The sequence below is a fragment of the Tenebrio molitor genome, chromosome 2, assembly GCF_963966145.1.
Source record: "Tenebrio molitor chromosome 2, icTenMoli1.1, whole genome shotgun sequence".
NCBI lineage: Eukaryota > Metazoa > Arthropoda > Insecta > Coleoptera > Tenebrionidae > Tenebrio > Tenebrio molitor.
Genome location: NC_091047.1, coordinates 21,498,608 through 21,521,191, shown reverse-complemented (window position 1 = coordinate 21,521,191; position 22,584 = coordinate 21,498,608). Strand labels below are relative to the sequence as shown.

The 22,584-nt window shown below is 39.0% G+C and overlaps 1 long non-coding RNA gene and 1 other non-coding gene across 2 annotated transcripts; one reads left to right on the top strand and one right to left on the bottom strand.

The window, feature by feature from the left end:
- Positions 1 to 90: 90 nt before the first annotated feature.
- Positions 91 to 1,031, bottom strand: LOC138124944 (uncharacterized). Its single transcript, XR_011157312.1, has 2 exons — positions 891 to 1,031; positions 91 to 782 (listed from the first exon to the last, which is right to left on the bottom strand). It is a non-coding gene; the product is annotated as an uncharacterized lncRNA (long non-coding RNA).
- Positions 1,032 to 15,227: 14,196 nt separating this feature from the next.
- LOC138125131 (U1 spliceosomal RNA) lies at positions 15,228 to 15,390 on the top strand. Its single transcript, XR_011157352.1, has one exon. It is a non-coding gene; the product is annotated as a U1 spliceosomal RNA (small nuclear RNA).
- Positions 15,391 to 22,584: the final 7,194 nt, after the last annotated feature.

Below are 22,584 nucleotides of genomic sequence, written 5' to 3'. Positions count from 1 at the left end.
TTATCCACTGGACATAAAAAAAAATGTGCATGTCTCCCTTACGTTATTGTGGTTACCATTTTGTTAACTATTTGAATAAAACTCGATACATCCACACAAGAAGTTGTAACAAATTTATTAAACTAATGAAAGTTAAACAATATTTTTAAGAAAATGCTCGACTTCTTCCGCAGTCAGGGTAAGACTGTTTCCTTTGTTTTCCCTGTTGCGTGCGCTCCCCTTAATCGTCCTCACTCGTTCCGGACCGCGGCTAATCGTTCACCCTCTTGAGTCCAAACTAACAATTTGGTGTCCAACGTGGAGGGAGAAAAGACTGGAGATGACACTAATTCAAATAAGTGTACCGGCCCGCGAAAACTACAGAGTCATAAAAGGTTTCTGAATATAGGCGCTAGGCCAATAGTTTCCTTCGCCTTCCTTCCAGGAGCATTGTGCTTCTTTATCTAGCGCATTATGGACTGGGTCATAAAAGGTTGTTGCACGTGCTTTTAGAGGGTTCGGATTTTTAACATGGGAAGCATAGGAAATGCCATCTCCAGTCTTTTCTCCCTCCACGGTGTCCAACATAAAGGTGTTTTTTTGAAATTTGGCGTCGAAGTAGGCGTTGGACAGTCGATTGAGATCGCACCACTCGTGTAAAAGCGTAAGATTTAAACAGCTGATCCGTGATCCGTAACCTGTGTAGTGCGTCCACAATCGACAGTTCAACACCTACTTCGACGCCAAATTTTTAAAAAACACCCGTTATGATAGTAGCAATGATATTAATAAGATTTTTCACACTAAAAAAAAGAAACACATGTAAAATCTTGAGTAATCAAATCCCCGAAGAGATGTTGGTAGGTAGTTTCATATTGTGGTAAAACTAGAAAATAGTTTGTTGCACTTACATTTATGCACTTTGAGGTTAGGTTAAAAATTTAAATGCTCATATCTTACTTTGACGAAGTTTTGTTCACATAAAATCACTTGGATCGCACACTAATCAAACCAAAGTTTATGTCTCAACAAATCAGAAGTCTTATATTTCTATATTTCAACTGTAATAAATTATGCAAAATTTCACCAATGCTTTTTCAATGGATGCTGTGGTTTGTTTGCATCCAGACCATTACCACTCTCAACAAACATGGCGTCGATGACGCGCACTAATAGCGCGTATTGACTGATTAAATAAATGTGAGGTTATGGTTAACTTTATAGCGTTTATGGTTCCCATATTCAATCGTTTTAAATTAAAGGAAATGAAAGCAATAAAGAATAATATAGTTTTATTGAGAATTACAGAAAGTGTTCAAAGTGTTCTCCCCCAGCTTCAATGCAACTGTTAACCCTCCGTTGCATATTTTCAAATGCATTACAGAAAGTGTTCAAAGTGTTCTCTCCAAGCTTCAATGCAACTGTTAACCCTCCCTTGCATATTTTCAAATGCATTTTCCAACATCTGAACGGTTATAGCGTTGCATGCCTTAAATAGTGCCTAGAAATAATCTAAATTAGAAATTTAGATGATTCAAAAACCACTGACTGTATCTTATTCGCGTAGGATCTCTTAAACGACGGTAATTTTATAGGAATGAAGATTTAAATCTTGTTTTAATATTTTGTGACGAGTTCCATTTCAGAGGTCCATCTCTTGAGCTAACCTGCGGTGAAGTTTTTTTAGGAGACTGCTTCATTCTTGCTGAAACATCTGCCCCAATCTCAGGAATTCTTTTTTTGGGCGCTCCGCTTCCGGCTTTTTAACCAACAGTCCCAACATTACGAAATTTCGCCACACATTTATAAATTTGTTGGACCAATTTTGGTAATCTACAGGAAAATTAGGGAATGTGTTTTGAAAACCATTAACGCAGTGCTCTACAGAATACTTCCATTCGCCATTCTCTTGTGGTTCAGCGTTTATAAAATAATTCTCAGTAAGAAAAATGTTCTGTTCGAAATAAAAAATTTTGAAACGTCACTTTGACAATTCAAATTTTAAATCAAATTGTTACGATTCCCTAATGGGCGAAGGGAGGATCCCTCGCGGGAAGTCCCCGAGCAGCGCTCCATCGTGTCGGAGTGACCCGAGGAGATCCGAGGACTGCCGACGAGGGGAGCGCGTGGGGAAAAACTCCTGACTTGTAATTAACGCGTCGAGGAGAATAAACCGATAAAAAAAACGTATCGACTTGTTTTTGAACGCCGGGCGTTAACAAATCTTCAGAAGTGGGATAACCCGTTCTACCTGTGTCTGAGTGTGTGACTGTGTGTACTGGATAATTCTGATTGAAACAAAAAAAAAAAAAAAAAGTTAAAGGACAAAAGAAAAACTTAAAAGAGGCAAGATGAGTGCAGAAGAAGAGGTCCTGGATCCCGACCCAAACAGCCTATACGAAGACCTCTTGGAACGCCACATAGAGAAGAGAGTGTCCGCGGTGTTGGCCAAGAAATATGCTCGTCACCGGGAGGAGCCAGAACGCATGGACCTTGGCGTCGAGGATCGGGTTGCCCGCCTTCGATCCGGACGATCAGGGAAATGTCGTGGACGCCTGGCTAAAGAAAATAGACCAACTTGGTGAGATCCACAACTGGGCGGAATATGATAAAATTTGCTTCATGCAGCAAAAACTACGAGGTGCCGCTCGCGAGTGGTTTGGGCGCTTAGAAAGCTATGACAAAACGTGGACCGAGTGGAAGGTCGCGCTAAGACGAGCTTTTCCCCGTTGTGTGGATCCAGCAACATTGTTGGAAGAAATGGTCAAAAGGAAGAAACGACCCGACGAGAGTATGACCCATTATTACCACGCAAAGCTTGCACTGATCCAACAATGTCGCTTGGACGATGAAACGACGATTTCTTGCGTTATCAAAGGACTACCGCTGGAACTACAGGCCAACGCGAGAGCGTATAAGTGCGACTCCGTCGACGAATTGTATGCTGGCTTCATAGCTCCAATGGACAATTACGATTCGTATACATGCCCGCCCGCACCAAAGAAAATGTATGGTGAGGAAAAGTTGCCCCGTTCCCGTTTCCCGCAAAAACGATGTTGTTATACGTGCGGTTCCTATAACCATTTAATGAACCGATGCCCCCGTGCAAGGGCTGCCTCCACCAGTGACATGAAGTGCTTCAGGTGCGGTCGCCTCGGACACCGACGTTACCAATGCACGGCGCCGCCCCGCAGTGCTGATACAGCGTCTGGTAGCTCCAAGGACGTGAAACTTATAAGTGCGAAATCAGTTGGCGACGTTTACAAAACAAAGTGCAAAATCAACAATGAGATCATCGACGCGTACTTCGATACGGGATCACAGCGAAATATAATTCACCAAAAATGCGCTGACAAGTTGGATCTTCCTCTAACAATTAAAGAAAACTCACTTCGTTGTTTCGGCGGAAAAACCATAATGTGTACGCATGAGACAGTTTTTACTTTACATGTCGGTGATATCACACTTGCAACCGATGCCATCGTCACCGATGCCGAAATGGGAGATATTGACCTGCTCATCGGTCAGCCGGTGATTAATCATGAGAACGTTAGTTTTGTAATCGACGGCGGACGGGCTCAGCTTATCGACAAAGTAACACACGAACTAAGCAGAATTACACTAAACGAAGCTGAGGAACGCCCCCATCTTTTGGTACACCAGGAAGTGACGCTGCCAGCCAACTCTTCGACATTTGTCCAGGTCGACATCCTCGGAGCCGACGTTTCAGCCAACGTACTGCTGGAAAATCGGATTCATCATAGCGGCAGGGAAATGGTGTGCATCCCTAGTGGCGTGCTACAGGCGCCTGGAGGGAAAATTTGGGTGACTAATCTGGGGGATCGGGACGTAACCCTGCAGCGGGCTAAGCTGATAGGTCGCGGTGATGTCTGCGAGGAGGTACCGGAGGTTGAGATATCCAAGGTGAGAGCTATGAATGAGCGAATGAATGTGGTGGAGAGCTCTCAGATCAATTTTGATAAAGTAAAGGTTGGAGGGACGGTGACTGATAGCGAAAAAGCTGCGCTTTACAGACTTTTAGAACGCCACGCAGGTTGTTTTGCAAATAATTCGAAAGAGTTAGGGACAGTCCAGGGAAGTTGTTTAAAAATCGAGTTGAAAGAGGGTGCGAAAGCTGTCTGTTATCGGCCTTACCGCATGGCGTTGAAAGAGAGAGAAGTTGTTAGGGGTAAAGTGCAAGATTTGTTGGATGCCGGAATTGTCCGGGAGTCGACTTCAAGTTTTGCGAGTCCGGTGGTGCTGGTCCGTAAGAAAAATGGCGATTATCGTCTTTGCGTTGATTACCGCGCGTTGAACAAGTGTACGGAAAAAGAGACCTACCCGATGGCTAACGTAGAGGATGAATTTAGCAAATTGGCGGGAAAATCTTACTTCACGAGTCTCGACTGTAGCCAAGGTTTCCATCAAATTGCGGTAGACCCAAAGTCAATACCAAAAACGGCTTTCATTACGCAGGACGGACATTACGAGTATGTCAAAATGCCCTTTGGGCTCGTTAATGCACCGGCCGTATTTCAACGATTTCTCAATGGGGCTCTAGGTAAATTACGTCACGATAAAGTACTGGCATACATGGACGACCTACTTTTACCATCAATAACGGTTGCTCAAGGACTGGAGTTATTAGACGAAGTGTTAGGGTTGTTGGGAAGAGCGGGGTATAAACTAAATTTAGACAAATGCGAGTTTTTAGCGGATAGCGTTAACTACCTTGGGCATCAGATCAGTTCAAGGGGCATTACACCGGGGCTCCTGAAGACGGGGGCGGTTGAAAAATTTAAGAAACCGACCAACGCTCATGAAATACGCCAATTTTTGGGCTTGACCGGGTACTTTCGAAAATTCATCAAGGGATTTGCTACCATTGCGGCGCCTTTGACAATGTTGACGCGAAAGAATGCTGTGTGGAACTGGGGGCCAGAGCAAGACGATGCATTTCGCAAGCTGAAGCAGGCGCTCGTGGAAAAACCTGTGTTAGCCGCTTACAGGCCTGACGCGATTACGGAGGTACATACGGATGCGAGCTCGCAAGGCCTGGGTGCTATCATTTTACAAAAACAATCAGACGATACTTTGAAACCGATTGCTTATTTTAGCCGATGTACCACACCCGCGGAAAAGTTCTATCACAGCTTCGAGTTGGAAACCCTAGCGGTTGTCGAGGCGTTGAAGCGGTTTAGTTTTTATTTACTCGGGTTGCATTTCACCATTGTGACGGATTGTGCGGCAGTACGATATACCTTTTCGAAACGCGACCTTATTCCCCGTATTGCTCGATGGTGGCTTCAGGTGCAGCAATATGATTTTGAGATCGTGCACAGACCGGGTACTGCAATGCGACATGCGGATGCGCTCAGCCGAGGTGCGTTACCAATTGCGGAAGTTTCACAAGTTACGGTCACTGATTGGTTTCTGGCTCTCCAATTGCAAGATGAGTCTCTCCAAATTATTATAAAACAATTACAAGCCGATCCAAAGGAAGAGTTGCACCGAGAGTATAGATATAAAAGCAACCGGTTATATCGTAGGACTCTGAAGGGCGATAGGTTAGTTGTTCCTCGAGCGGCGAGGTGGCAGATTGTGAAGAGATACCATGACGATGTGGGTCATGTCGGATTTGATCGGTGCGTCAAGGCCATTAAGGAGCAATACTGGTTCGCCAAAATGACGCGGTTTATCAGAAAGTACTGCGGTTCATGTTTGCAGTGTGCGTACGGCAAGGGTAACTACGGAAAGAGGGAAGGGCAGCTGCATCCAATCCACAAGCCTGATAAACCCATGGACACGGTCCATATCGACCATGTAGGCCCTTTTCCGAAAAGCAGAGCGGGAAACAGCTATGTGTTGACCATCATCGACTCCTTTACAAAATATTTGGTAGTGAAGCCGACAAAAACGTTGGGGTCGGCGGAGTGTATAAAAATTTTGAGAGAGGTGTTCGGTACTTTCTTGGGATATCCTAGAAGGATCATCTCAGACAACGGGCTAGCTTTCGGAAGTAGGTACTTCAAAGAATTTGTTGACGATAAACAGATCAAACATGTCATGACTGCGGTTGCGACGCCTCGGGCAAATGGGCAAGTGGAGAGGTACCATCGAACCCTCCTGGACGCCCTTTGCGCGTCAGTGAACGGCTCTGAGTGTTACTGGGACACTGCACTTCCAGAAGTCGTGTGGGGCATGAACAACACGGTTAACTCTAGCACAAAATATAGCCCTTACGAATTGATGTTTAGTAACAAGGGGAGGTTGTTACAGGATCTGGAAGTGGCAGGTAGTAGTACCAGTGTAGAGGAAAAGAGGGAGGCGGCGCGAGAAAATTTGAAGAGGGTTGCCAAAAAAATGAAAGTTGCTTTCGATCGAAAACGAAAAGTCCCTCGCAAGTATAGTAAAGGTGACCTGGTTTTGTGGCGCGGCGGATCCGCTGGCAACACGAAGGGTGTTAGCACAAAGGTTGCAGCAAAATTTGTCGGACCTTATAGGGTGACTAAAGTCTTTGGTAACGACCGATATCAGATCACGAGCGTACGAGGCGTGAGAGGGTACAAGAATTATCGTGTTCTGGTAGCGGTTGACGCACTTCGACCCTTCAAAGCAGCGGTGGAGTATGACACGGAGAGTGACAACAGTGAGAGAGAGAGGGAGGATCTAATTGATCTCCTGGAGGGTTAGTCAGAAGTGCGCTGAAAAAAAAAAGAGAGAGTGAGGATGACGAAGGCAGTGGCTGGGATCTGTACAAAGTAGCAGCGAAAGGTAGCCTGTGTGGCCAATGACAGGTTTGCCTGCCTGTAGTGATGACCTGTGTGGCATGATCGGGCTGCCTGTGTGGCATAGTCGGCGAACCCGAACAGGCGAGAGAGAGAGCCAGGGGAGCCCAGGTGAGGCCGCGGGCGGCTCTGGAGAACGTTGTACAGATCTCGACCAGCAGCAGAATACCGCAAGGTGCATGATACTGTTGAAAATGTGACATGTTTCAGGGCCGGAGCATCTCAGCACAGCACGAGGACGCGCTTCGTTGCCAGGATGGCCGAATGTTACGATTCCCTAATGGGCGAAGGGAGGATCCCTCGCGGGAAGTCCCCGAGCAGCGCTCCATCGTGTCGGAGTGACCCGAGGAGATCCGAGGACTGCCGACGAGGGGAGCGCGTGGGGAAAAACTCCTGACTTGTAATTAACGCGTCGAGGAGAATAAACCGATAAAAAAAACGTATCGACTTGTTTTTGAACGCCGGGCGTTAACAAAATTGACAACAGTTAATAATGCCAACCTTATTTAAAATGCACAGCCCGCTCTAATTTATAATTTAAATGATCGCACGGTAGCTTTACAAGATATCGTATTATGTGCAGGACAGGAAGGCATGTTTGTGCTTATTTAATGAAAGGCGTTATGCAGCACATGCGCACCTGCGCTAGGGTGCACAGATCTTACCGAGACTACCGAGAGCTAAGATTCAAGAAGATCCAAGAAAGTCTTGTCTTGAATCCGAGGGGAATGAATCTCTTTGCATTATTCCTGCATAAGTGCATATACATGTATAATATGTGTGTGCTTGACTTGTTGCAGACAATGAGGAAGCGCGTTTTCATGCAAGTCAGTCAGCGTCAAAATGTCAAAATGACAAGTCTTGAAATAGCAGAAAGTGAGGTTACGAATACGTAAGGGCCGCTTTACATCTCATGTCAATGGAATGACAAGTGACGGCCAAAATTCCGTGGCCGCAATTGTACCTACTCTCGTGTCAAAAATGGATTACTCCCTAGAATTCGAACTTTTAGGGAAATAACCTTTTTCATGTTGTGTGTAACTAGAATTTTCAAAAGTTATTTTGAATGCCTAAGGTTGGTTACTTTGAATTGAGAGATTAAATTCAAATAAATATGCCGCCAGTAACCAAAATTGATTGTGAAACGAAAAATCATCTATCACTTAGCGAGAAATTAGTCATTTGCAACTGTTACAATTAATTTGCTGTCTTACATTTTTGGGATATCTTTTGTTTGTCACCAGAAACCACATAGCCTCCAACCTAACCAAATTTATGGCAACCTAGTAATGAATATCCCTAAATCCTAGGGAGTAATCCATTTTTGACACGAGAGTAGTTGTTGATAATATGTAGTATATTATGTTATGAGGAGCAAAAATAAAGTTTTATGTGCTGCGGCTGGTAGATTGGCTGCCGAACGCAGTGAGGCAGACAAACCAGCCAAAGCACATAAAACCATTTTTGCTCCGAATAACATATACCTACTATTTTTTCTTCAAACCTTCATAACAAATTATTTAAAACATGTTAAGAAACCAGGTATGAATTTCAAATGATTTAGCTAGTTTACTTTACAGCCGCTCAGCAGCGGAGATAATAACTTCACGGACGCCCTCAGCGGAGATAATAACTTCACGGACGCTCTTCAGCGGAGACAATAACTTCACGGACGCTGGTCAGCTCGTTAGATGCCATGACAATGAAGTGACACTTTAGCATTATCAATGCGGCAGTATAATGTCATAATTTACGGACGTTTGAAGAAAAAAATATAAATTTATGTATCCATCGATAGTGCTGTTGCTTGTTATTTATTATTGATTGATTTTATCTTACAAAAATACATTAGATAGGTAATGATTTAGTTTCTCCAGGAAGAAGACTGTCTTTGAGAGTCAAATTTGCACACAGATCTGAATTGTTGAACTGCGTCTGAAGTGTGTCTGTGCTCTTTATCTACTTCCGTCAAAAGAATCTTAAATTTAATTTCTTTCTTCCCAATACGCTTCTAATTTTAATTCAAGGTCGCGCTTATGACTTATAGAGGACATCATTGATTATGACTTTATTTCATGATTTTCCACAAGAAACCATTATTAAGCCTTCGTAGAAAAACCATTACTGAATCGATTTATTAAAGAGACAAGAGATGAATATTGTATTTTAATTGAAACATGTGACCATGACAAATCCTATCACACACCATACACATCACACCCGATATAAGGAATGAAAAGCGCGAATAAAACGCCATTAATGTCAGAAGTGACAGTTAATAATTAATTAAAATATGGTATCTGTTTCAAAAAGGCGGCACAATAATATTTTTTCCAAAGCTGGCTTGACCCGACAATCATTTATAGATATCCCGTATTTACATAGAATATGTTTCTGAAAAAGGGAACCTGATTGTTGATTATTATCACAGACCATCAACAGAATTAAGACTTTCAAAACCCGTATAAAACATGGGAGACACTGACAACACTAGCGCTGCTCTAGCGTTAGGCCAAACTAAATTACCGAATTTACTCGTTAATCCGATCGGGAGTTTCCGTTTAAAAAGAAGGTTGATTTGAATATTAATTAATAATGTCATCAGTAATTTTGAATTTTCTAATTTCTGTCAAGGTTTAGTCAATAAATTTTATAAATTGTTCTACAAAATAAATTACTCCAAACCAGTATCTTGAGATAATTTTTCGTAATCTTTATTTGGTAAGTTATCTTTTTCTTTTTGAAAAAGTACGAAATATGGTTTTTCAGATCGCAATTTTTATTTTATTTATTTGGATATGGGCAGAGCCGGATTTAAAGGCGTCAGGGCCCGGGGCAGTGGAGAAAGTGGAGGCCCTTTAAATTAATTAATTAAATTAATTAAATAATTAATAATAATTAATTAATTAATTAATTACATAATTAAATTTCTAAGATAAAAAATATTGTATATTAAACATATTTTTTATTAATTTATCAATAAATATTCACTTTTGTCTCCGATTGTATCTCCAGAATTTCCTTAAATAAATCGTAAATATGAAATTTGACATAGTGTTGCCACCGACCCTCTGGAGCGGTCGAACTGTCGAGTCCATCTTCGGGGCCGGTGTCGAAATTTGTTGACCGATGCCTTTATTAACGCCGGGGTAGCACATGCATCCCGTAGAAAAAGTTGGCCGTTCCGTAACCCAGCCGGTTTACCCGGACCGTCAGCCTCTAAAAAAAGCCGCATTTTGTGCAGGAACATTCAACTATTTAGAAAGTTGGGACCTAACACGACAAAAGAACGAGCGGGGGTGGTTCTTGAAGGCCACAACCAAACGGCCCACGGGTAACAATAGGATAAAAATATCCTTTAGTTCAATATATTTTATTACTTTCATAACCACAAATAAAAAATTAAAAAAAAAACGTGTCCGGGGATTTGTGGAGGCCCTTAATTTGTGGAGGCCCCGGGGCTCTCGCCCCGGTTGCCCCGTGCTAAATCCGGCTCTGGATATGGGAAAAATGAAACATAAATGCTTTGTAAACAACAAGATCGGCGATAAAAAATAAACATTTTAAATTTCAAAAATTAGAAGAACAAAGGAAACGATGGATAGAAGCTTTAGGTAAATGTTGCACCACCCTTCAAAACAGATAATGCCTTTACTTGCGAGAAACATTTTAGCAACAATTTCTTTACTCAAAAAACAAAACTCCATAAATAATACGCCCCACCGTCGATTTTTCTTCGTGAAGACAAAACAAACTTCAATAAACAATGTTAGACCAGCTGAACAAATTGAAAATTCTACGATTACTGAAAATCCAACTGTAGAGAATCTAATCCTTCCTGTTATGCCCAAGGCCCAAAATAGACACCCAACAAAATCTTCTAGTGTGTTGCAAGTACTTGAATACAAGAAAGTTAGTAGTCTTACTGCAAAAGGTAGAAACATTTATTATATGGACCGATATCAGCAAAAAACAATTTCAAAATTAAAAAATCTTTTGCACGATCCTAAAATTATCTCCAGAAATTTTAAAAGTTAACGCAAAATCAAATTATTGAACTAATTCTACCCTTCAATTCACTTTCACTCGCCTTTTAAACTAGCCCACTCATGCCCAAAAAATCCCAATTTACACACAAACTCGTTTAATGAACTACTAATTTGTTGTATATGTTAGAATTTGTATTAAAATGTTTAATACTTAATTAGTCGTTTTTATTTTTTTTAGATAAGTATCAATTTAAATCAAATTGAAAAAAAATAGGCAACTAGGTATACAGAAACTAGTCAGATATGCAACTTGTCATACATTAGTTTGGCCTAACGCTCGGGCAGCGCCACTTGAGCGCGTCACCAAAAATGTAATCCCTTTTGACAGTCTTAGTCAGTTTAATTGTCTGTGATTATTATGATCATGACCAACTTCATTAAACTATGTTATGGCCATTCCAATTCCATTAAAATGCGCTTCGTATAAAGTATGTTATGGATAGTGATGAAGTGGTGCCATCTGTTTGTTAGACATCAAGGTAAAATTGCCGTCAAATTTGAAATTTTGTCAATCAAAAAACTCTGAAAATGCTCATTAAATGCATTATTTGTGGCAATTCTGAAAAACCTTTATTTCAATTTCCCAGCGCCAGTGGAGTTAGAGCTAAATGGTTTGAGGTTCTTCGGGAAATTTGTGGTACTAGAAAAGAAATTCATTAACATAGTTTAATGAAGTTGGTGATGTGATCGAGATGAAGTGGCGATATCTAGTGAAATTTAGAATAACCACACATTTAAAAAGTTAAATATCAGGTTATGTTATATGCCATTTCATTGCCAAAAACTGTCAGTTTATACTTTTATGACGACGAAAACGTATAAGCTGACAGTTTTTGACAATGAAATGGCATATAACATAACCTGATATTTAACTTTTTAAATGTGTGGTTATTCTAAATTTCACTAGATATCGCCACTTCATCTCCATCATCGACTTGTCATTTGGTTTACTTTTTTTCGACATTTGGGATGGCCATAACATAGTTTAATGAAGTTGGTCATGATTATGATTATTGATTATTCTACATAGCTTAGTTTGTCACAGAATTTAGTGTGGCCAAACGTCAGTAGATGTCCTGGCCTTCTAGTGCTAACTAGTGTACCTATATAAAAGTTTACTAAGAGTAGGGCAAACGCGTATATTTGACAACTATTTTTCACGGCCTCCTAGATTCATAAGAGACTCGTCTCTTATCCGGCCTGTCGCATTCGATAAATGTCTGTTTTTGAAAATTCCCCGTATAGTATGTCCATCTAGCGACTTTAATGTGACCCATATATTAGTATATGCAACTAAAAATACGTATGAATAATGACATTTTATATAATAAATTGTCAGTTTGAAAAACTAAGTGCAGTCGAAACATTAAAAAATGCCACAAACAAAGAAAAAATGTTGTATTAGTTCACGACATAAAGTTAACATTTCTTATCATAATCTACCCAATGATATCACTTTAAATGCGGCATGGAAGATAGGACTGAGAGATCACACTGGTAATATCATGAGTGCCCCAGAATATGCAAGTAGTAAAATTTTACCAAGATTCCTAAATTTAAGGACCAATGTAAATATTTCATGCCCCTTGCAAGATAGTTCTCTAGAAAAACTAGAAAAATTGTCTTCTTTTAATTATTCGCCAAGTACCAATTTTCAAATTGAGACGGCGGCAACAGCTTTTTTATGTGGCTACTTAATTATGAAAATAACGGAGCCAATCCATGGATGTGATTATTGCTTGTCACATTTACAAGATTCAAATTCGAAAAAGAAAATCCACTTACTGGAATTAATTTATTACTAAGATAGAGGAAGGCTAAGTTACCCCAATGATCAATTTGTGGGTCTAGTATAGTTTGGGAATGAGAAATTGGAATTTTAGCTTCTTCACTTGCAATGGGTTTTGGGAAGGTTAAACATTATAGATAATAATGAAGATTTAGGGCTATGAGCAGTTCATTCCAGGAGGGACAAACAATCTGCATTTTGCCGATATTCGGCATCCCTTTTTAGTAACTAGCAGGTAGATAAACTTACACTATCGTAAATCTTCATCACTATAATCTTTACAATCTACCCATTGCAAGTGAAGAAGCTAAAATTCCAATTTCTCGTTCTCAAACTATATAATTTACAATAATTTCAATAATAGTAGAAATTCTACCAATCATTCCAAAGGAAAATATAAATTTTGTTTTGAAGAATATCTTGGCCTCAATCTTTCGGGAAATCCACTAATTCATTGTCCTGTTCATAGTAAAATGTGAGTAAGACACTTATTTAAAAATTAGAACTTTCTGCCATTGTAAATTTTCGTAACTTGCACTCAGACAAATACAAAAAATTATAAAAAAGAAAATTGTTGAAATTAAATTTACCGTTCATAAAAAATCTTTTTGATTTGAGATTTTGAAAAAGTGTCAGATGTATGTGTGCGTTAAAACTGTTGAAAAATATTGAAAACACGTCTATAAAACAATAATTTCCTGCAAGGCAGGCAACCAGTACAACACATAAGCCCCGTATTGTGGCGCACCCTATAAAACAAAAATAATGCTTAGAACTACGAATGCGGCAGGCCGGATAAGAGACGAGTCTCTTATGAATCTAGGAGGCCGTGCTATTTTTGATCCAAATTTATGTCAGTTTAATGTCATTAGATCAGTAGCGTCACAAGAGTTTCTTTTAACGGATCAGAATAAATAAAAAAATGAAAACTACTGGAAAACCAAACCAAACAATATTTTATTGAACAATAATAAATATTTTTGCTTAAACATTCATTTAAATACTAAATACGAATCTATTGTTTTAAATTTTGAACCATATCCCTCATGGCATGACTCTTGCTAGACTATTTAATTTTTTGGCCGATTCTGATTTCCCTTTTTAATTTCGCAGCTAATCGCATCCCACAGCTAACGTCCCAATTTAACACATTTAATGCATGGGAAACTTTCATTTTGTTGAAATGTCCCGTATTCAATAAATCGACGCTTAATTTTGGTGCAAATTTTAAATCCACAGTTTCTTCTTCATCACAAAATGTTTTTATATGCTCAATTTTCACAAGATTGCTTGGTAATTTGTATTTTTCTACAAAATATGGTGATAACTGTATACTTTTGTTCTGCACCAAACAATTCTTAATGTTTTTCAATAAATGTGGCCCATCTGCTAAGAAATAGATTTTTCGTCCATCAGAAGGATTTATAATAAAAATTTTAGTGGCACGATGTTTTCCAGCCATTATTCCAAATTTTCTCCACATAGCTTGATTTGCAGCCCCCATATCAGAAGTAACAGAATGAATTGTTAACCCTATTTAACTGGTTTTCTGAAAATTTTCTAATAGGATATCTCCTAGAATCATTCCGTTGGTGCTGTCTCCCGTGTAGTAGAATGCGGCTATTTGCTTCCACCTGGTTGAAATTCCTCCCAGCATAATTACCAAAGTTTTACTGGCTACACCTTTATATTGAGGGAAAGTAATATTGCCAACATATGTTTCGGTTTGAACGCAATAGTCTCATCCAGGCTTTATATCCATTTCATCCAAAACTGACATGCAATCTTTAACAAAATCATTATTGAATGTCTCTATCTTAATTTTCATAAAATTTATAACATCATCTAAAACTCCCGACTTTAACTGTAAATTTTGTAAATAATAATTTAATGTGCGAATTGCTGGAAATGGCAATTTCATTTTTCTCAACATGGTATGATTTGGTTTTCTGAAATTTTTTGTTCTAATGGCCTGAAGTTGATCTTCCAATTTTTCTTTTAGTTCTCTATTTTGACGTTTTTGTAAGTAGAGGGCATTACTTAATTTTTTGTTATTTACTTTAAAAATCATCAATCTCTTCTTTAAATTCTGAATTTTTTTTTGGAGATGGACGTGATCAAAATTTTATTTAAATTGGTTTAAATTATCCCGTAACGCAGCACACATTTTTTCTTCTATGTTTGAATTTAATGAGAACTTCGGAAAGCCGAAAATAGAAGGTGCAGCATGCTTCTTCAGTACTTTCCCACTGATCTTCTGAAAAATGGTCTGCACATATTCTTCCATTCTTCGGTGGCGTTCTATTCATGTGCTTTGTCCAAATAGAACGCTTATATGGGTTTTTCGGGATAGATTTGAAAATAATACCATCTTCGCTTCTGTTTTTACATCTTTCTACACTGCAGGCTGTCATTGTTGTTATTTGACGAACGGCAATGAATGTCACAATGGCGTATATTTTAATAAAATAAATAAATAGGCTGTGGTAAAAGTGATCCACCAATCAAATTGGATCACGCTGTTTGCCCTACTCTTAGTAAACTTTTATATAGGTACACTAGTGCTAACGAGTGTCAAGCTGTCGTTACACAATAAGTACCCCAGTCAGACGTGGGCAAAGCATACTTACCTGGCGTAGGGGTTACCGTGATCAACAAGGCGGTTCCCCCAGGGTGAGGCCCTTCCATTGCACCGAGGTCGGGCTGACCCCTGCGATTATCCCTAATGCGGATAACTCGGGCGCACAATTTTTGGTAGTCGGGACTGCGTGCGCGCTGTCCCGGTCTAATTTAATCTAAACTAAAATGTTTAATTGTTTTTCTTCAAACGTCCGTAAATTATGACATTATCCTGCTGCGTTGATAATGCTAAAGTGTCACTTCATTGTCATAGCATCTAACGAGCTGACGAGCGGCAGATAAAGTTATTATCTCCGCTGAGGGCGTCCGTGAAGTTATTATCTCCGCTGATGGTTTCTTAATTCTTAACATGTCTTAAATAATTTGTTATGAAGGTTTGAAGAAAAAATAGTATATGTTATTCGGAGCAAAAATGGTTTTATGTGCTTTGGCTGGTTTGTCAATCTACCAGCCGCAGCACATAAAACTTCATTTTTGCTCCTCATAACATAATATACTATTATATTTTCAGTAGCAGTACTTTTACTTTTAGTTTATACAGTTTCGGTTATAAATTTATTACATTTTCTGTATCTCTGTGTATGTAATTTTATTTCCAATTTCCACCTTCTACGTAAATGAAATGACAGCTTACAGTCTAATATAATTCAAACAAATTTTGTTATTTATTTCATAGTTTTCTGCGATTATGTATGGATTATGGAACCGGCTCCAATGCTCCATCCTGCAACCTGCTAGCTAAAATGAAAATGGTTTACGCTAGAACCTTGAAATTTTAATAGTTATTATTTTACAGATTGATTAACGAGGGCGTAGCCCCTAGCCCGAGTTAATCAAGCAAATAAGTGAAAAAAAGATACTTTCAAGGCGGCCTTACACCAAGGCAACAATTGGCAACATTTTGCCTGCAACATTTTTTAGTAATGTTGCCGGTCATTACTAAAAAATGTTGTCGGCAACATGTTGTCAATTGTTGCCTTGGTGTAAGACCGCTTTCAGAACGTGCTGTACACGCTATTTTTTTGCATATCAATGTAAGTAAGTTGAGAAATTTGGTCTAAAAGGATTTATAAAAAATTACAAACAAAAATAGGTATGCTTTGACAATCATCTCCAAGGAGATGGAATAAAATGATGCAAAAAAGTACTTCTTTTACTACGTTTTTCGTGTAAAAAAAGTGCTACTTTCACTAAGTGAAAAAAAGTGATACTTCTAACACGAAAATCAATGAAAAATAGTCAACTTTTTTTAATGAAATTTTAAAAATATTTTTTGCAACGAAAACGTATTGCTTAGCAATTAGACGAGAAAAATTGGCAAGATAAAAGCACGACGGCCGTAGGCCGGAGTTGATTTTATCGTGCCAATTTTTCGAGTCTAATTGTCAAGCAATTAGTTTAAGTTGCAAATAAATATTTTTCCTGACTGAATGAAACCTCGAGTGTAATTCGGCGAGACAATTTAATGAATACTAGATGCCTAGCATAAGGTAATTCTAGTAGCAACGTGGAACGTAAGAACCCTGTACCAGGCTGGAAAACTCAGGCAAGCTCTACATGAGATGGAAAACTATGGGGTGGAAATAATGGGAATAAGCGAGGCAAGATGGAAAGGTGTGGGTGAAATTTCAGTGGACAGATACAAGATAATATATTCAGGCCAAGACGAGACAACTGGGGAACATATGAATGGAGTTGCAATAATTCTGAATAACAAAGTTCGAGACTCACTGATATCTTGGGAACCAGTTAATGATAGAATTATCACAGCGAGGATAAATATGAAAAATAACAATTTTACAGTTGTACAGTGTTATGCCCCTACAAATGTTGCCGATATTGAAGATAAAGAGGTCTTTTATAGCACACTGAATCGCACAATGGGATCTATTCCTAAAGAAGATATCGTCCTGCTGATGGGTGACTTCAATGCTAAAGTTGGTACAGACAACAATGGACTAGAAGATATAATGGGCAAAAATGGTATAGGAGAAAAAAATGAGAATGGTGAAATGATGGTGGAGCTCTGTGGACTGCATCAGCTCAAGATTGGAGGAACACTATTTAAACATAAAAACTGTCATAAAATAACTTGGGTATCTCCCGATAAGAAAGTCCAAAACCAAATTGATCACATATGCATAAGTGAAGCTTGGTGTAATAACCTACTTGATACACGTAATAAAAGGGGTGCTGATATTGAAACAGATCACTACTTAGTAGTTGCAAAAATTAGAGCTGAGCTACAAGTCATGAAGAAGAAATATAAACCTAGAGTGACGAAGATTTTTGATATACAAAAATTAAACAAAGAGAAGTTCAAAGAGAGATTTATAGACATGTTGAGGGAGAAAGAGGCATCCATAGACTATGACAACAAAGGAATACAAGATGTTTGGCAGCATTGCAAGGACGCATTCTTGGAAACTAGCAAGCAAGTACTCGGGTATAAATCAAGCAAGAAAAGAGAATGGATGAGCCAAGACACTTGGAATAAAATTAAAGAGAGAAGAGAATTAAAGAAAAGAGGACTATCAGCAAAAACGAGAGAGAACTACGACCAGATACAAAAAGAATATTCAAAAGTGGCAGCTGATATTAAAAAGAAGATAAAAAGAGACAAGAGAGCACACATGGAGAGCATAGCACAAGAAGCACAAAAGGCAGCTGAGAGGGGAGACACAAGAACACTATTTAATAATGTCCGAAGAATAAGTGGAACCAAAAGATCACAAAAATTAATTAAGGATAAAAATGGTAAAGTTTTAACTACAACCGAAGAACAATTACAAAGGTGGACAGAATATTTTAAAGAAACTTTGAACATGGCGAGAACTAATAGAGACGCTCTAACAACAGCGAAACAACCAGAGCTGCAAATAAATACAGAACCACCAACTATTGAGGAATTAAAGGAAGCAATACAAAGCTGTAAGAATGGAAAGGCACCAGGGATTGACCAAATCAGAAGTGAAATGCTTAAAGTCGACACAGACACCACTGCAAAAATGTTGTTACCACTGTTTAGAAGAGTATGGATAGAGGAAGTATTCCCTGACGAATGGAAGACCGGAGTGGTTGTAAAACTACCAAAGAAAGGTGATTTAAAACTCTGCAGCAGTTGGAGAGGTATAACACTACTCAGCATTGTTAGCAAGACCTTCAACAAGATAATATTAAATAGAATAGTAAAATTATTAGATAAAGAATTACGGAAAGAACAGAGTGGTTTCAGGTCGGGAAAAGCATGTAGAGATATGATTGTTTCGTTGAGGATAATAGTAGAACAATCGATGGAGTATCAATCTCCCCTATACCTTCTCTTTGTAGACTATGAAAGGGCCTTCGATTCCATAGACCGAAAATGTATGTGGGCAGCACTTACGAATAAAGGCCTTCCCCAGAAGTTTGTCAATCTTATTAAAGAGGGATATAATGGCTACAAATGTAGGATATTGCATGAGGGTACACTATCCGAAGAGTTCGAGACCAGTACAGGGGTCCGCCAGGGCTGCATCCTTTCGCCACTTTTGTTTTTAGTGGTTATTGACGAAGTCCTAAAAACAACAGTCCAAGATAAGAAAAGGGGATTAATGTGGACCTTTGAGGAGAACCTAGAAGATCTCGATTTTGCCGACGACATATGCCTACTCTCCCAGAATGGGAAACAACTACAAGAAAAAATTGATCACCTAAGTAGAACGTCTGAAAAAGCGGGTCTAAAAATTAATAAAATCAAGACGAAGATCATGCGCTTGAACACAAAGGCAGCAACAAGTATAGAAGTAGGCTCTGAAATCATAGAAGAGGTGGAGGATTTCACATATCTTGGAAGTATAATATCAGGGGAGGAAGGAGTCCTGAAGGATGTAACTTCACGTGTTTCAAAAGCACGTAGTGTATTTGTAAGACTAAGCAAAATTTGGCGATCCAGCAGTACTACTACAGAAACAAAGCTCAAAATTTTCTCGTCAATGGTGAAACCTGTTCTATTATATGGATGTGAGTCCTGGACAGTGACAGAAGGCATAAGACATAAACTCCAAGTATTCATAAACAGATGCTTAAGAACTGTATTGAAAATTTGGTGGCCCCGCACTATAACCAATGAAGAATTATGGATGAAGACCGGACAAGTAGAAATAGCACACGAAATTAGGAAAAGGAAATTGGGATGGATGGGGCACACGTTAAGAAAAGACGACAAAGAGATATGTAAAAGAGCACTCTACTGGAACCCAATAGGGAGAAGGAAGATCGGACGACCAAAAGAAACTTGGAAGAGATCCACGCTGAGGGAGACCAATAAATCTGTGGCAGAGATGGGGTATATTGCGAGAGACAGAAACGAATGGAGAAAATTTGTTTCTTCCCTATGTCCCAGCCGGGAATAAAGGGCTTAATATAATATATATATAGATGCCTAGCAACTAAATGTATAAGTTACCTGAGTGTTTTTGCCGGATAAAAGTTAGGGCAAACTTTTATCCGCTGTCAAAGTGACAAAATCACAGCGCCTTATGAGATTTTTTATACATGAATTAAATTGTCGACAGAAATTAAAACCTAATTAAAATAAAATGAAAACACGTAAATAAAGCATCATTTAAAATCCTGTAACGGGTTGAAGCGCCCCATTTTTATCAAAAAATTCCAAAGTCGTGATTTTTGTGTTGAGGGTTCCTTTGCGCTACAGTTTTGACTCTGCCTCAGAAACAATTGTTTAAAATACTCCTCTCCGGTAATTCGATGGATACTTGATATAATTACATCATCAACCTCTTTCATTTCCGCATTTTTCTGTTAAAGTTCCTTATCTTCATCGCCCTGTGGTGAAGGGCTGAAGAATATCGCCACCCTTTGTGATTAAGGGGAAGTAGGAGTCTTCCAAAAGTCAGAATAAATTTTCACAGTCACCTACGGAAACAGGTTTACTAGCAGGGTAGTTTAGCCACCTTGTTCCTTTCAACTTTACCCTGGTGGCCCACACTCGGGCACCGTGAGCCTCAATTTGAGTGCCTTCGTTCCTTCGTGCCGCGAACTAGTCGGTGGGCGAAACTAGTTCAATTTCAATGCCCATTGTCCTCTCCGTGTGACTCAGCGAGCAAAGGTTTGCTGATTTCTCAATTTTCCATCAATTTCATTTAACTAAACCTTACTTCTTTGTTTATTTTGGTCTGTCAACTGTCTTCTCTCATTAAAATCCAACACCCCACTTTTCCTGCGACTGCAGCATACGGCAGTACACCATTGGCCCACTCAATTTCACGTGGAGTTAACAAAAACACCGAGTTAATAAAAGGGAGAGATACGAGATTTTAGCTCTCTCCCCGTTTTGCGTGTGCACCAAGTTTGTTTACGTGGTGAACGTTACCGTCAGATTACCGTTAAGTGCCGCAAAGGGAAAAGCAGCTACAATCCCGTAGTCGCAGTCGAGAACACCCACGACTAGACATCTCGCTGAACAATTTCCCGAGAAAGGCCAGAGTAAAAACTCAGGCTTTTTTTCTTATCTCGTCACTCTCGCTTTTTATCTTCGTTCTACCGCCAAATAACGTCTTCGTACCCCGGACTCTCCAAAGGCAAGTCCGTGATCCTACAGGAGCTACCGCCGGATCCTTGAGGCGAGCTACTTACAACGCTCCGCGCAGGCGCAATCATCACCGCCAAAGTCCACCCTCACCGGAGTCCCGGAGTCCCGCTTCCGGCAGCGGCCAGCACCGCAGCAACTACGGTCAGAGCTTTTTATTCTTAGCGGAAATTTGCCACCAGGAACGGACGATTTGTTCCGTTAATCTGCGCAATCCAAGCTACCTAGTTGACGCGCAAGTTCGCTGAATTTTTATAAAACAAACTTGTAATAAACTTTGTGAAGGGCCTAGCTACTTGACGCTTGATTGTTCGCTCGTATCACTCAAAAATTTTTGAAGTAAATTAACGCCCTGTACGACACGTGGCCACGCGCTCTAATATAGGACAAATTCCCGGGTCAGAAACCGAATCGAAATTTATTTTTACTTTTAAATGGTAGCGGCTTGCTAGAATTAATCATATTTTATTTTTACAATTTCATTTATCAAACCAAATACTCTTTTTATGTTCATTTTTTAATTTTTCATCAATATACGTTTATTTCAACAATCTTGTATCATTGAATTGCCGGAATTTTTCTTCTGAGGTTTTCGGATTTGGACCCAGAGTTAAATTTTTAAACTTTTTTTTCAACCAAATCCGTGGCGCCCTATTTTTTTTCGATAAGGAACCCCCCAATACACAAATTGCTCTACGACTGATGCCGAGGCAGTGGACCATCCCCTCAGGTAGGTTACAATCCGTCAAAAATTAGAGAACACCAAACTTACGGCAGTAGAGAATGTTGCAATTCGATTATTTCATTTCTCATTGAAACATTTGATTGAGAATATTAAAATTTTATAAATAATAGGAGTACCTAGTTGGGTACGTAAGTTTGATATTTGAAACTTTATCATTCAATAAGGTATACAGTAATTGTTTTCTAAATTTTTTCGCTTGACGTTTCGTTTTGACAAGTTGTGACATTTATTTTCAAAATCCGTTCACACAGGAGAAAATTCTCAAATTCTAACAGTGTCGAACAAAAAAGGACACGTATGTCTTACAACATCCTACGATACCGTTTTACTTTTAGTAATTGTTTTATTTGCGATTTTTAAAATTGTTATATTTCCAACAAATTGTTTATTTTATTCTGACAGTTCTGCGCAATAATAGTATATTAAAGAACAAGTTTTATAAGGGTTGATTTGGCGCACGAGTCCCAAGTGTAGAAAACGACCCGTAGGGGAGTTTTGTATAGGACGAGTGCGCCAATGCCCTTATAAAATCATTTTGAATCACCCAATATCATTCATACTGCATTCATCAAGGTCGCACTGATGATATTGACACAGGACCATTAGTGAAACAATCCATTAATAAAATTAATTAATAAAAATTTATTGCTAATTGCCTGTATCAACAAAAATTTTATTTTGAAAATCTTAGGACCTTACTTTACTGCCCGCTTGATGCCTGTTACTTTGGTACCTATAAAAAAGTTTTATATTTTTTTCTTGATAACATTTATTTTTCATGAATCTTACATTTAAGAAAGCACTAATTAGATTCCTACTCTCTTATTTCATTTTCTTAATGGATAAGAAATGTAAAAACTTTCATTAACTAGAAGATCATTAGAGAAATTATATATTAAGCCAGAGACAAAGAATTTGTCTTGCAGTTTCTACGAACGAGATGAACAATTCAAACCGCAAACACGAAACTTTTCTTAACGGTAATTTTATGTAGAGATTAGGTT